The sequence below is a fragment of the Tachyglossus aculeatus genome, chromosome 1, assembly GCF_015852505.1.
Source record: "Tachyglossus aculeatus isolate mTacAcu1 chromosome 1, mTacAcu1.pri, whole genome shotgun sequence".
In the NCBI taxonomy this organism is placed as follows: Eukaryota; Metazoa; Chordata; class Mammalia; order Monotremata; family Tachyglossidae; genus Tachyglossus; species Tachyglossus aculeatus.
This window is the reverse complement of record NC_052066.1, coordinates 32466559-32482470: the sequence shown is the minus strand read 5'-3', so window position 1 is coordinate 32482470 and position 15912 is coordinate 32466559. Positions and strand designations below refer to the sequence as shown.

General features: G+C 42.4%; 1 non-coding gene across 1 annotated transcript; it reads left to right on the top strand.

Moving 5' to 3' along the window:
- Positions 1–7968: 7968 nt before the first annotated feature.
- Positions 7969–8106, top strand: LOC119934655. The gene has a single exon (XR_005452993.1). It is a non-coding gene; the product is annotated as a small nucleolar RNA SNORA7 (small nucleolar RNA).
- The last annotated feature ends 7806 nt before the right edge of the window (positions 8107–15912 follow it).

Below are 15912 nucleotides of genomic sequence, written 5' to 3'. Positions count from 1 at the left end.
CCCCTGTTCTCCTTCTGTCCTGGAACATCCTCCCCCTTCTTATTCAACAGACCACCACTCTCCCCGTTATCAAAGTCCATTGAATCACATCTCTTCCAAGAACACTTCCCTGAATAAATCCTCATTTCTCTATTCTATTGCCCCTCTTCTTTGTGTAGACTGTGCACTTTCATATCACCCCCACTCCACAACATTTTTGTACATACCCTATCTGCCGTTTCTCCTATCTAATTGATTTTAATGTCTTGTCCCCCTCTCTAGTCTGTAAGATTGCTGTAGGAAGGGGTATTCTCCACCTACCTTATTGTATCACACTCACCCCATAATTAGTATGGCTTCCCCTTCTAGACTGTGAGCTCGTTGTTGGGTAGGGACAGTCTCTATATGTTGCCAACTTGTACTTCCCAAGCACTTAGTACAGTGCTCTGCACACAGTAAGTGCTCAATAAATATGATTGATTGAATGAATGAATGAATGAATGAATGAATGACTTCCTGCATACGGTAAGCACTGAACAAATACAATTGATTGATTGATTGGTTGGAGGTCAGTGGGGTGCAAGGCCCAATGCTGCATCTCTGGTTGATTGAGACCCTCCCAGCTCCACTCGCTCAGCTCAAGTCCAAGAGTGAAGGCCCAGATTTTAGGGAAGGTTTATTTGGAGTGGACAATTACATGACTATTATGTAATTAAAAGCTCTTTAAACCAATCCAAAAGACCAAGAAATTTTAACATTTCATCTGCTTAACGTATACAGTATGGCATAACTAAACCCTCTTCATTCTGCTAAATGGAAAACATTTGGCTTTAAATGAGAATTTGACCTCCACTTATCCTGGGCTTCATTTGGATGACCAAGAATGAACTCTTCATGCGTATTGGACTTTTCTCCTCAGAATTCTTTGTGCTTGCCCCTTCTTTTTCACAGTAGCAATTTGGGATTGTTTTCACAAGATGTTTTAATTTTATTTCTTTTATACTTGATCCTGATGTATAATAATAATAATAATTGTGGTGTTTGTCAAGCACTTACACTGTGCCAGACACTGTACTTAGCTCTGTGGTGGATACAGGTAAGTAGGGTTGGATATAGTCCCTGTCCCACATGGGGCTCACAGTCTCACTGCCCATTTTACAGATGAGGTAACTGAGGCCTGGAGAAGTGAAGTGACTTGCCCAAGGTCACACAGCAGATTTTTGGAGGAGCCGGTCTATGCTTTCTGCCCTCAAGGAGCTCACGGTCTATCTGGGTTGACAGAAAATAAAATGAATTACAGGTAGGAGGGAGGAATAAAGTATAAAGATATAGACATAAGGAGCAAGTATTCAAGGGCTTAGGTAAATGGGAAGTGCTGAGGTGGCAGTTGGCTGGGTGGTATGGAGGAAGATTGATTGAAGGAGGGAGATAAAATTACAAAGACACAGTTCTAGTATGTGTCCAGAAATTAAGTGTTTATTGAGTAGAAAACCAGAATTTATCTAGACTAAAATAAAGGAAGTGCTTCATCAGAATGTATGGGGAAACAAAGCAGAAAGAATAATTCTTGAGCTGATTATTTTAATATTTGGATTTTTAAAAATTCATTTTGGGAGCGTTATGCTGAATATTTTTAAATGAAAGATGAATGGAAGTAAGGAGAGGGAAAGGGAGGAGTAAAGAAAGTTGTAAATCAGTAAAAGAGGACAGTGAGATGAGGAAGATTGGAAACAGATTAGGGCAGGGGTTGAGGAAGAGGTTCCCAGTACTTGGTCAATATTCTACTTCCTAAACCTAGGAAAGGGAGTAATAATCAATCATTTAATTAATGGTATTTAGTGAACACTTTGTGCAGAGCACTGTACTTAGTGCTAGGAAAGGTACAACATAGAGTTGGTAGTCGGAATCCCTGCACTCAAACTACTTATAATAATAGAGCAAACAAAGCACCTTTATTATACAAATAGGATGAAGGCATGAAAAATGTTAATGCCTTCATCTCCCATTCAGGGATGGATGTTCTTCAGGTTGCAAGAAGCAGGTACAAGGTCTAACACCTCCTTTCTGATCTCCCAACCTCCTGTCTCTCCCCACTTCAGTCTATACTTCACTCTGCTGCCCGGATTATCTTTCTACAGAAACACTCTGGGCATGTCACCCCACTCCTCAAAAATCTCCAGTGGTTGCCTATCAACCTTCGTATGAAGCAAAAACTCCTCACTATTGGCTTCAAAGCTCTCCATCACCTTGCCTCCTCTAACCTCAGGTCCCTTCTCTCCTCCAGCCCAGCCCACACACTCCACTCCTCTGCCGTTAACCTCTTCACTGTGCCTAATTCTTGTCTATCCCGCTATCGACCCCTGGTCCACGTCCTACCCCTGGCCTGGAATGCCCTTCCTCCTCACATCCACCAAATTAGCACACTTCCCTCCTTTCAAGCCCTACTGAAATCTCACCTCCAGGAGGCCTTCCCAGACTGAACTCCCCTTTTCCTCTGCTCTTCCTCCCCTCCCCATCACTCCTACTCCCTCCCTCTGCTATACCCCCTCCCCACCCCACAGTACTTGTGTATATATGTACATATTTGCTCTTCTATTTATTTATTAATGATGTGCATACATCTATAATTCTCTTTATTTATATTGATGCAATTGATGCTTATCTACTTGTTTTGTATTTTACTTGTACCTATCTATTCTATTCATTTTATTAGTATGTTTGGTTTTGTTCTCTGTCACCCCCTTCTAGACTGTGAGCCCACTGTTGGGTAGGGACTGTCTCTATATGTTGCCAGCTTGTACTTCCCAAGAGCTTAGTACAGTGTCTGCACACAGTAAGCGCTCAATAAATACGATTGATTGATTGATTGATTGATTGATTGTCTATCTCCCCGCTTCTAGACTGTGAGCCTGTTGTTGGGTAGGGATTGTCACTACTGGTTGCCAGATTGTACTTTTCAAGCGCTTAGTACAGTGCTCTGCACACAGTAAGCACTGAATAAATATGATTAAATGAATGAAAGCACAGTGTTTATGATAATGACCAAATTCCAATTCTTGGGAAAATATAATTTCCTTGAGGAAAGAACTATGTGCAAATAATAGAGCAAACAAAGCACTTTTATTATACAGAAAGGAAGAAGACATGAAAAATGTGACCCTCCTCATCTCACTTGCAGGGATGGAAGTTCTTGAAGTTACAAGAAGCAGGAACAAGGTTTGTGACAAGGACCAAATTCCAATTCTTTAGAAAATATAATTTCCTTGAGGAAAAAACTATGTGTACATATTGCAGTACTGAATGTGTACAAAGAGCCCTGCCAAGATGTAGACAATTTGTTTTCCTTTGTAACCAGCTATTAAGTACTTAACTGAAGAGTGCTTTCTAAAATTAGGATCAGAAGGAAAGCAAATAGAAATGAAGTGAAAAAAGCTTATAGTAAAGCTGTTTTTAAAGGATTCGAGAGCCTGTAAATTGCAACCTGGAGGCTTTCACTGCCTGGTTATCTGCCAGAGCAGGAAATGACCAATTGTAAATTTGGCAGGGCCAGATAGTTTGGAAGGAGAGACAGGGAGGGTTGTGCTATTGGTAATTAATTGTGGTATTTGTTAATTGTGGTATTTGCAATTGTGGTCCAGTGCCACATCCTCATTCTAAATGCTCTTCCCAGTGCTGTCACCTTTTCTCTCTGCCTTAAATCACCAGACCCCCATCACACCACACCAATCTCAGGGGCAGAAATGCCCCCTGCCAGACCTCTGAGTTTTAAGTAGATAACAGTTATACACATTCTTGATTTCCCATTGAATTTCATATGTTTTAATTTTAAGCATTAACTTCCCCAACTGATTTTATTCTCTGTTAGAATAAGTGCTCATGAAAAGGAAAAAAAAAACCCTGGGTAATTGATAAGCAAAAAGAAGAACATGTGAAAAAATGAAGGGGGAATCCATGGTCTATGTAGCATGGCCTTTCATCAAGTGTGTTTCCACTGAGTTCCTTCCAAAGAGATTTCATAACACATTCTCGGTGCTAAGATCCTGACCCATCCTAGGGGCTGGAGAATGAGGGTAGGTAAACTCATCAAGGTTGGAAGAACATAAAATCATCTCCTAAGATTCAAGGGTCCCGAGGTGGGCTGAGCAGAGAGAGAGAGAGAAGTGGTCAAATAAAGAAGCAATTTGCAGAAGCAGTCTTGCCTAGTGGAAAGAACACGGGGCTGGAAGTCAGAGGGCCTGGCTTCTACAGTGCTCTGCACACAGTAAGTGCTCAATAAATACAACTGAATGAATAATTCTGGCTCTGCCACTTGTCTGCTGTGTGACCTTGGGCAAATCACTTAACTTCTCTGTAACTCAGTTTCTTCATCTGTAAAATGATGATTAAAGCTGTGAGTGCTCTGTGAGACAGGGACTGTGTCCAACCCAATTATCTTGTATCTACCCCAGGACATAGTACAATGCCTGGCACATAGTAAGTGCTTAACAAATGCCATTAAAAATACTGTAGCGTTCTCTTTGCTGTAAAGGTTACAGCTTTTGTAATTATTCATACTATACTTTATATGTTCTATACTGGGCAGGACTAGTACTCTTTAGGTGATCAGGGTAGTTGTGTAATGGGTGAGAACTGAACACAATAGGCTATTAGCAGAGAACTGCTAAGTAGATGTTCTCCATTCAAGAATCCCTAGACAGTAAGCTCTTTCTGGACAAGGAGCACACCTACCAACAATGTTATATTGTTCTTTCCCAAGTAGTTAATAGAGTGATCTGCACAAAGAAAGTGCTCAATGAATATAATTCGAAAGATTAAGCCCAGAAAACTACAATTGGCTCAAGAACTACCATTTGCATGCCCAACAATGGTTCTATTATCTAGGTGCCTGAGGGAAGCCTAGACTTAACAGATGAACTCAAAGATGTTACTCATGGGAAGATTCAGCTACTGGTGCAGAAGAGATTGAAAAGACTAGTTGCAACCATGTGGTACACACACAAAGATTGTCCTTCGCTGCACTGATTTATAGTGATTAGACATATCTGTTCATCCTTTATACCGAATATATAACGAGAGAAGCCAGATTGGATGAAGACGATTGGGGAGTAGAGATTGGAGGAAGGAATATGAGTGCTGCTTATACTAACCCAACTAGCAGGAAGTGAAGAAGATTTGAAGGGCTGATTATTAAAAGTTAAGGAACATAGCATAAAGTTGGGCCTATATTTGAATGACAAGAAAACAAAGATCATGACAACTGGAAGTTTTAACATAGTTCTAGTGGATGGAGAGAAGATTGAAACAGTTGACAATTTTTCTCTCCTGGGATTGATAAGCAATAATAAAGGAACTAGTAGTCAAGAAATATGCCAAAGATTAATGTTAGGAAGACTTGCTATGAAGAGCCTGGAAAAAGTCATGAAATATGCTGATGTAACAATTGCCACAAAAATACAAATTGTCAATTCTGTAGTGTTTCCAGTGACAATGTATGGATCCAAAAACTGAACAGTGAGAAAACAGTATAGGAAGAACATCGATTCTTTAGAAATGTGGTGTTGGAGAAGGCTTTTGCAAATACCATGAACTGCCTGAAAGACGAACAAATTGATTTTGGAGCAAATTAAGCCAAAGTGATCTTTGGAAGGCCAATGACTACCTGGATTAGCATACTCTGGACACATGATCAGGAGGACTCATTCTCTGGAGAAGACACTAATGCTAGGAAAAGTCCAGGGAGAACGTGGAAGAGGCAGACCAGCAGCTTAGATGGATAGAGACCATAACAATGATAATGGAAGAACCATTAGAAAGGTTACGGATTATGGAAGATAATGTTCTGGAGAAAATGTATCCATGGAGTCTTTGTGATTTGGAAACAACTCAACAGCACTCAATAATAATAAAAAGACATTAATATTCCACCACTTGTCTGCTGGTTGACGTTGAGCAAGTCACTTAACTTATCTGTGCCTCAGTTACCTGATGACACCCAGATCTACATCTCTGCCCCTGCTCTCTCCCCCTCCCTCCAGGCTCGCATTTCCTCCTGCCTTCAGGACATCTCCATCTGGATGTCTGCCCGCCACCTAAAGCTCCACATGTCGAAGACTGAACTCCTTGTCTTCCCTCCCAAACCTTGTCCTCTCCCTGACTTTCCCATCTCTGTTGATGGCACTACCATCCTTCCCGTCTCACAAGCCCGCAACCTTGGTGTCATCCTCAACTCCGCTCTCTCATTCACCCCTCACATCCAAGCCGTCACCAAAACCTGCCGGTCTCAGCTCCGCAACATTGCCAAGATCCGCCCTTTCCTCTCCATCCATATCGCTACCCTGCTCTTTCAAGCTCTCATCCTATCCCGTCTGGACTACTGCACCAGCCTTCTCTCTGATCTTCCATCCTCATGTCTCTCCCCACTTCAATCCATACTTCATGCTGCTGCTCGGATTATCTTTGTCCAGAAACGCTCTGGGCATATTACTCCCCTCCTCAAAAACCTCCAATGGCTGCCAATCAATCTGCGCATCAGGCAGAAACTCCTCACCCTGGGCTTCAAGGCTGTCCATCACCTCGCCCCCTCCTACCTCACCTCCCTTCTCTCCTTCTACTACCCAGCCCGCACCCTCCACTCCTCCACCGCTAATCTCCTCACTGTACCTCGTTCTCGCCTGTCCCGCCATCGACCCCCGGCCCATGTCATCCCCCTGGCCTGGAATGCCCTCCCTCTGCCCATCCGCCAAGCTAGCTCTCTTCCTCCCTTCAAGGCCCTGCTGAGAGCTCACCTCCTCCAGGAGGCCTTCCCAGACTGAGCCCCTTCCTTCCTCTCCCCCTCGTCCCCCTCTCCATCCACCCATCTTACCTCCTTCCCTTCCCCACAGCACCTGTATATATGTATATATGGTTGCACATATTTATTACTCTATTTATTTATTTATTTATTTATTTTACTTGTACATTTCTATCCTATTCATTTTATTTTGTTGGTATGTTTGGTTTTGTTCTCTGTCTCCCCCTTTTAGACTGTGAGCCCACTGTAGGGACTGTCTCTATGTGTTGCCAATTTGTACTTCCCAAGCGCTTAGTACAGTGCTCTGCACATAGTAAGCGCTCAATAAATACGATTGATTGATTGATTGATTACCTCATCTGTAAAATGGGGATTGAGGTTGTGAGCCCATGTGTGGCATGGACTGTGTTGAAACTAATTAGTTGTTATTTATTCACCCCAGCACTTAGTATAGTATGTTTCACATAGTAAGCCCTTAACAAACACCATTCAAAATGATGTATTTAAATTTTCAAGATTTGAGTGATATGCTAAGTAGAGACCTATGTTCTTTTCTCTACCTCAGGTTCCTATGCAGAGTTATTTATCCATCAAGAGGATAGAGGAAACAGTCCAGCTATGTAAAATCAGTTCCTATGGTGGATTGGTGAGGAATGTCAGATCCCTGATGCTTTCCATCTACAAGAGAGAGACATCTGCATTTCCAGCGCATTGTAGCACACTAAAAGTAACTGAACCAAACAGAAAGGAACAAGAAGAGCCAATGAATGCCTAAGTAGCCAAGTGTTTGTGAACATGAAGTGGAATACTAGATAATACAACATGTTTTTAGTCTGTTAAACAGGGCATCCAAAAGACACACACAGTCTGAATTGTTGAAAGATGTTTGAGAGCCTCAAAGGAAGTTGTTGTGGTACTGCGATTGAAACCTAGCATTTTATGGCACCGATTTCAATAAGAATCAACACTACAGAAGATGGAAGTTTTAAATTTTGGTTCTCTGAAGCAATCCTTGGATGGAAGAAAGTTCTAAATGAAAGCAGTTGAGAAAACAGAGGAGTCTCAGTTAGTATAATCAGGATGTAACAACCATAATGTTGAATAATTAACCTCAGTGTTGGTAAACACAAACTGACTTAAATCTTGTGCTGAATATTTCTTTTGTCAGAGTCTGATTTAAAATGGGGTATGTGGGTTTCTACCTCTCAGCGTCGCACCTGGAGAGTTTCCAGTACTCTACCAGTCTCAACGACGGGAGGGAGAGTCAAGCAGAGGCATGCTCATTCCATTCCTAGCTTGGGCAGTGACTAGCAAGTGTAAGGCAATCTGCTATAAGTCAAAACTCACCTGTACTGGGCAGCAGTGGCATTGGAGAGAGTCAAGGGTAGAGACTCAGGTTTACTGCATGGAAGGAGGCAATGGTAAACTACTTCTATATTTTTACGAAGAAAACTCTCTGGATCCACTACGAGAACGATTGCAGACGGAGGTGGGGTATTCTGGGAGAGATGTGTCCAAGGCATCGCTATGGGTCAGACACGACTCAACAGCATAAGACAACAACAACAATGTGGGTTTCAGTAAAGAGAGTACTCTTGTCTCATCCATTCCTACCCCAGGCAGTCAGTCATATTTATTGAGCATTCACTGTGTGCAGAGCACCATACCAAGTGCTTGGGAGAGTACAATATAACAATAAACAGACATATTGCCTGCCTGCAATGAGTTTACAGCAGAATAGTAATAATAATGGTATTTGTTAAACGCTTACTATGTGCCAGAAACTGTTCTAAGAGCTGGGATAGATACAAGGTAATCAGGTTGGACACAGTCCCTGTCCCACGTGGGGATCACAGTCTTTATCCCCATTTTGCCAGATGAGGTAATTGAGGCCCAGAGAAGTGAAGTGGCTTGCCTACGGTCACACTGCAGAGCTGGGACTAGAACCCATGACCTTCTGCCTCTCAGGCCTGGGCTCTGGAAGTATAGACTGGAATGGGAAAACGTACTGGGTCCAATCAGACCTGACTGGGACTTTAGAACCTCTGGATGTTCCATTTGATCCTAGCTAAATTAACAGCTCAAAGGAGTTCTGTTCCAAAAGGCTCCACTATAGATCTTATCAAAGGCCTTTGACTTCAAGTCCACGTGATCGGGAACAAACTATATCAGATTTCTCTTAGCACGAGTTTGGGAAACCAAGAGAGACATTTTTGACAAATTAAGTTTGGGGTCTGCCAAACATGCAGAGTTTAAAAAAGCAGTTCAGACCACTTTTGCTGAACCCCAAAGTCCCCTGTCTGTAAGCCCTGCCTCTCTGAGAGCAGCTCATTCTTCCCGATCCTGCCAAGCAACATGCGATATTGACGAAGGAGGCAGTGATAAATGCTTTGGGTTTGCTAGTAATGTGCCACAAACCCCAAAAATGTGAAAATTCCATACCTACACTTTCTTCAATTGCAAGTCATTAAACAAGAGTAAGCATCTGAAAGTGCTCATGTGAGCCAACAAGTCTTACTGGGTGGAGGAGGGCAGTTTGGTGGCAGGTTCTGTGGCTGAAATAGCCCAGAATGTGAGTAAACAGTCCCAGCTGGACATGCCAGTGCTGGCACTGATTGAGCTGCCTTTGATTACAATCCCAGGCTCAGTTACCACATTAATGTGATAGAAACATACTTTCTCTGCCATTTTGCCTTATTCGCATGCCTGGAATTTTTTTGGTTCACACAATTAGTTCATTGTGCTAAAAACAGTTTTAAAGTTTTCAATATTTGTAGTGTTTTATTTTTTTTACCTATATGACATAACTAAACAAAGGCAGTGAAGGGAAGTGGAAAGATAAAAATAGAGGTCTTGTTTTCCTCACTTGGAAGACTGGAAGCAAAATTGGAAGATTTAGTTATTGAGTTTTCTTTGTTTTTTTTGTGGGTTTTTTTTTTCAAAAAAGTAACATTTGGCCAAAATGGCTTAATTTGGAAGGGATAGGGAAGAGCAAAACAAAGTCAAAAAGAGGCATAAAGATTGCTTCTGGCAACAGCAAATAGAAAGTTCTGATAATGTTGAATACCTGAGGACTTTTTTGACAGAATTACCTAGAGGAAGCTGTCAAACCTTGCCACACGTTCAGTGTATTGGAATAGAAGTAGTGTGGTCTAGTGGATAGAGCTTGGACCTGGGAATCAGAAAGACCTGTGTTCTTATCCCAGCTCTGCCACTTGTCTGCTTTGTGACTCTGCGCGTCACTAAAATTATCTATGCATCTGTTACCTCATCTGTAAAATGAGACACGGACTGTGTTTAACATGATTAACTTGTATCTACTCCAATTCTCAGTATAGTGACTGGCACTTGGTAAAAAACGAATAAATAAAAATAAAGCCCCTCAATTTGCTTATCCTGTGCCCAATATGGGTGCCCAAAGGAAAAAGCATTTTAATGTTTGCTGAAATAGTTTAAGGGCAAACTGAATCATCTCCACACATATCTTGTCTCATCACTGTGCAGAACTTTCTACATTGGTCTGTCCGTACTTTAGGCCAAATTGGGAACAGTTGAGGCGCCAAACTGGGAGAGAGTTACTGTAAAAGCTTGAGTGTTTTGACACTAGATGTTTGATGAGAAATTCCTAGTGTCAACTAAAATTCCCAAAAAAAAATAAGCAAAGCTTTGAACATTGCTTTTTTTTTTGAAGTGAGTTCTTTAGATTCAAAATGAAGTTGAATGCTTGTCACAAAAGCCCATTTGATTAAAAGAAAGAGCCTTATGTTTCAAAGTAAAATGTGCTTCTTAGTTGCCAGGATGATTTAATAAGAAAAATATGGGGTTTTCCCTTCCCTTTCAGCTGGTCTTGAAAATCGCTATGGAAGAACCGTATCCTGTTGTGTTCACGTCGTTGAGGTCAATCTGACCAAGTGGCTGTCCGAATGCTGCTGACCACCTGGCCACACTAGACGTAATTGTCAACAAGGTCCGGAATGACATCTAAGGTCTCCTTGTCGATATGGAGAGCAACTCAATTGAAACTGCAACTTACAGGCCAACTTTGCGCCAAAAGGTGAAAACAAATGGCTATTTTTTACACTAGCTTCTTTTTTTTTGCAGCGAATGGCCTGCTGAAAATATGGAAGCATTCTTGACACATAGTAAGTGCTTAACAAATAGTACAGTACTCTGCACACAGTGAGTGCTCAATAAATACAATTGTATAAATGAATGAAATACCATCATTATTATTACTTGGGAATTTACCAATAACTAGACAGTTGACTCCTCTGAAGCTGTGCTCCAGTTAGGTAAAAGAACGTCAACACATGTTTGGCTGAAGATTTAATGAATTCACCGGCAAATGTGCATTTCTATGAAAACCTAATAACTGTAGTATTTGTTAAGTGTTTTCTATGTGCTAAGCACTGTACTAAACACTGGTGCAGATTCCACATAATCAGCTAATCAGATAATAATCAGATAATCAAGCAGTAGCATGGCATAATGGATGGAGCATGGGCCTGGGAGTGAGAAGGACCTGGGTTCTCATCCTGTCTCTGTCAATAATAATAATGATGGCATTTATTAAGTGCTTACTATGTGCAAAGCACTATCCTAAGTGCTGGGGAGGTTACAAGGTGATCAGGTTGTCCCATGCGGGGCTCACGGTCTTAATCCCCATTTTCCAGATGAGGTAACAGAGGCCCAGAGAAGTTAAGTGACTTGCCCAAGGTCACACAGCTGACAACTGAAGAGCTGGGATTTGAACCCATGACCTCTGACTCCAAAGCCCATGCTCTTTCCACTGAGCCACGCTGCTTCTCTAAATAGTAAATAATGATGGCATTTGTTAAGTGCTTACTATGTGCAAGACACTGTTCTAAGCACTGGCTGGGGGATACAATAATAATGATGGAATTTATTAAGTGCTCACTATGTGCAAAGCACTTTTCTAAGCGCTGAGGAGGTTACAAGGTGATCAGGTTGTCACACATGAGGCTCACAGTCTTAATCCCCATTTTACAGATGAGGTAACCGAGTCACAGACAAGTGAAGTGACTTGCCCAAAGTCACACAGCTGAGAAGTGGTGGAATTGCCTGCTGTGGGATCTCTGGGCCTCCGTTCTCTCATCTGTAAAATGAAGATTAAGACTGTGAGCCCCAGTTGGAACCTGATTAACTTGTATCCAACCCAATTAATTTGTATCTACCCCAGTGCTTAGAACAGTGCCAGGTAAATAGTAAGTGTTTAACAAAGACCAAAAAAAAAAAAAGGTTGTAAATCAGGTTGGACACAGTCCCTGTCCCACATGGGGCACACAGTCTATGTAGAAAGGAGATCAGGGATTGAATCCTCATTTTATGGATAAATGACTTACCCAAAGTCGCACAACAGGCAAGAAGCCTAGCTGGAAGTAGAACTCAGGTGCTCTGACTCCCAGGCATTCACTCTTTCTACTAGGCCCTTGAAATTGTGTCGAAGTTGATGCCAAAGACTGCTTGGAAGCCCTATGTAAATGCTGAGGAATTAAGGGGAAGGAAAAAAAACAGGGCAGGAAAGAGTGAGGAAATGGAGATAGACAGATAGAAATTACTGTATATTTCCATCTTCCTAATAAATCTGGTCAAAATGCTATTTGGAATTTCAACTCCCAGTAATTAAATTAGCAACACTAAGAGCCACAGAAAATATTCCATGATATTTTCAACCCTATGGCATATTTTCTGTAGGTTCTGTACTGATATTATATTCACAAAATGTACTTTAATAGATTCCAGAGAGGACATGAATTGATGGCTCTATCCAATCCCAGACAAGGAGATACAGGTGATATCATATACATTTCTCTGGGTATACAGAGTAATGTGTTTGTAATAATAATAATAATGATGGCATTTACTAAGAGTTTACTATGTGCAACAGTGGGGGTACAAGGTGATCAGGTTGTCCCACGGGGGGCTCATAGTCAATCCCCATTTTACAGATGAGGTAACTGAGGCCCACAGAAGTTAAGTGACTTGCCCAAGGTCACACAGCTGACAATTGGCGGAATCGGGATTTGAACACATGACCACTGACTTCAAAGTCCGGGCTCTTTCCACTGAGCCATGCTGCTTCTCCACTGAGCCACGCTGCTTCTAGTTCATCGTGGCTAGAGCATTGGCCTGGCAGTCAGAAGGCCACTTGTCTGCTGTGTGACCTTGGGCGAGTCACTACACTTCTCTGGGCCTCAGTTTCCACATAATAATAATAATAATGATAGCATTTATTAAGCGCTTACTATGTGCAAGGCACTGTTCTAAGCGCTGGGGAGGTTACAAGGTGATCAGGTTGTCCCACATGGGGCTCACAGTCTTAATCCCCATTTTACAGATGAGGGAACAGAGAAGTTAAGTGACTTGCCCAAAGTCACACAGCTGGCAATTGGCACATCTGTAAAATGGGAATTGAGGCTGTGAACCCCATGTGGGACAGGGACTGTATCCAATGCAATTTGCTGGTATCCCCCCCAGCACTTAGTACAGTGCCTGGCACATAGGAAGTGATTAATAAATACCATAATTATTATTATCATTATTATTATTATTCATTCATTTGTATTTATTAAGTGCTTACTATGTGCAGAGCACTGTATTAAGCACTTGGGAAAGTACAATAGTAACAATCCCTGCCTGCAATGAGCTCACAGACTAGAGGGTTGGAGATAGACATCAATGCAAATAGGCATCAATACAGTTAAATAAAATGACAGATTTGTACATAAGTGCTGTGGGGCTGGGAGCGGGGAAGAGTAAGGGAGTAAGTCAGGGTGGCGCAGATCCCACTAGCTTCCCCCATTCATTCACTCATTCATTTAACCATATTTATTTAGTGTTTTCTGTGTGCAAAGAACTGTACTAAGCACTTGGGAGAGTACAATATGATCCCCCAACCTCCTGTCTCTCCCCGCTTCAGTCTATACCTCACTCTGCTGCCCAGATTACCTTTCTAGAGGAACGCTCTGGGCATGTCACTCCCCTCCTCAAAAATCTCCATTAGTTGCCTATCAACCTTCGCAAGAAGCAAAAACTCCTCACTATTGGCTTCAAAGCTCTCCATCCCCTCGCCCCCTCCTACCTCACCTCCCTTCTTTCCTTCTACCGCCCAGCCCGCACCCTCCGCTCCTCTGCCGCTAATCTCCTCACTTTGTCTCATTCTCGCCCATCCCGCCGTTGACCCCTGACCCACGTTCTACCTTAGGCCTGGAATGCCCTCCCTCCTCACATCCGCCAAACTAGCTCTCTTCCCCCCTTCAAAGCCCTATGCTGAATTGTACTTTCCAAGCATTTAGTACAGCGTGGCTCAGTGGAAAGAGCACGGACTTGAGAGTCAGAGGTTAGGGGTTCTAATCTCGACTCCACTGCTTGTCAGCTGTGTGACGCTGGGCAAGTCACTTAATGTCTCAGTGCCCCAGTTACCTCATCTGTAAAATGGGGATTAAGATTGTGAGCCCCGTGTGGGACAACCTGATCACCTTGTATCCCCCCAGTGCTTAGAACAGTGCTTTGCACATAGTAAGTGCTTAACAAATACCATTATTATTATTATTATTATGTACACAATAAGCACTAAATAAATGATTGAATGAATGAATAAACAGATACATACCTCTGAGAGGGATCAGTGTGTACCCACCCAGCCACTTGGTGGGCAGGTTCCATTCCTCTTTGCATTTTCATGCCACAATAAATGATTATAATAATAACATTAAAAATAATAATAATATTAATTGTGGTATTTGTTAAGCACTTACAGTGTGTCAGGCACAGAACAAAGCACTGGGGTGGATACAAGCAACTCTGGTTAGATTCCCTGTCCCACATAGGGTCCACAGTCCTAATCCCCATTTTACAGATGAAGCAACTGAGGCATGGAGCAGTGAAGTGACTTGCCCAGTGTCACAAAACAAACAAGTGGCAGAGCCGAGATTAGAACTCAGATCCTTCTGATTCCCAGGCCTGTGGTCTACTTACTAGCCCATGCCATGCCATGCCACGAGCCAGGATCACAGACTCTGAGGAGCTGGAAGAGAATCAGGCTATCATTAGGCAGGGCAGGCAAGAAGAGTGGATGACCACAGGATACCCAAATAGCTACTTTGCGGTGAGCTGGAATGAGGCAACCCTAAGCTGTTTGGACAGAAGAATCACTTGAAGTCACAGTGAAGCAATGCCTTAAACTGAGGCATAGCAACTGCCAGTTGGGAAGCAGCAGCAGCGGATGACAGTTCAGCTTGGGAATTGGCAGCTAGACATAGTGTTATCATCTTAGAACAGAGACTTATGCAGCAGAAGACAGAAAGAAGAAGAAATGAAAATGGTGCCAGACATATTAAGCAGCAAATCCAACAGTTTAGCAAGGTACAGTCTCTTCATTCCCAAGATCAATCAATCAACCAACCAACCATTTTTATTGAGCACTTACTGTGTGCACAGCACTGTACTAAGCGCTTGGGAAAGCACAATTCGGTAGAATTGGTAGACACATTCCCTGCCCATGAGGAGCTTACACTCTAGAAGATGTGGAAAAATGTGGAAAGGCCATCAATCGCAGACTTGTCTTAGCTGCAATGGCGTGTGAGTCTAAAATCTCGCTGTGAGTGTCTCTGAACTCCAAGAAAAAAAAAAATATATATATATATATATATATATATATGCACACATATATGTACGTTTGTGTGTGTGTTTGAATCTGTATAAGGACCCTGTCAAATTATGGGGGGTGACAGTGAGGCAAGGAGAAGGGAGCTGGAACAATAGTATTATACTGCCATCAAGGGCATCATTTTCCCAATGTACCCAGACTTCCGCATTATCCAAGAGTGGTAATCTGGGGAATCTCTGAACTTCCCTCTGGCTTTAAAGCCTTCACATTTGACTCCCAGGTTGGCATGCAGTCTGGCAAGCCTGAGCCACAGTCTCAGAAGCAATAGCTGTGGGATTCTGCACCAGCAGCTGCGGTGGAGGGAGAAAAGGCTCTGAAAGTAAAACAAACAAACGAAAAGGACAGAATAGCATTGAAAACCAGTATGTCCTAGTGGAAATATCCAGGGCCTGGGAGCTAGAGGACTTGGAGTCTAACCCTGGTTCTGCCACTTGCCTATTTAATTTTTTAGGGC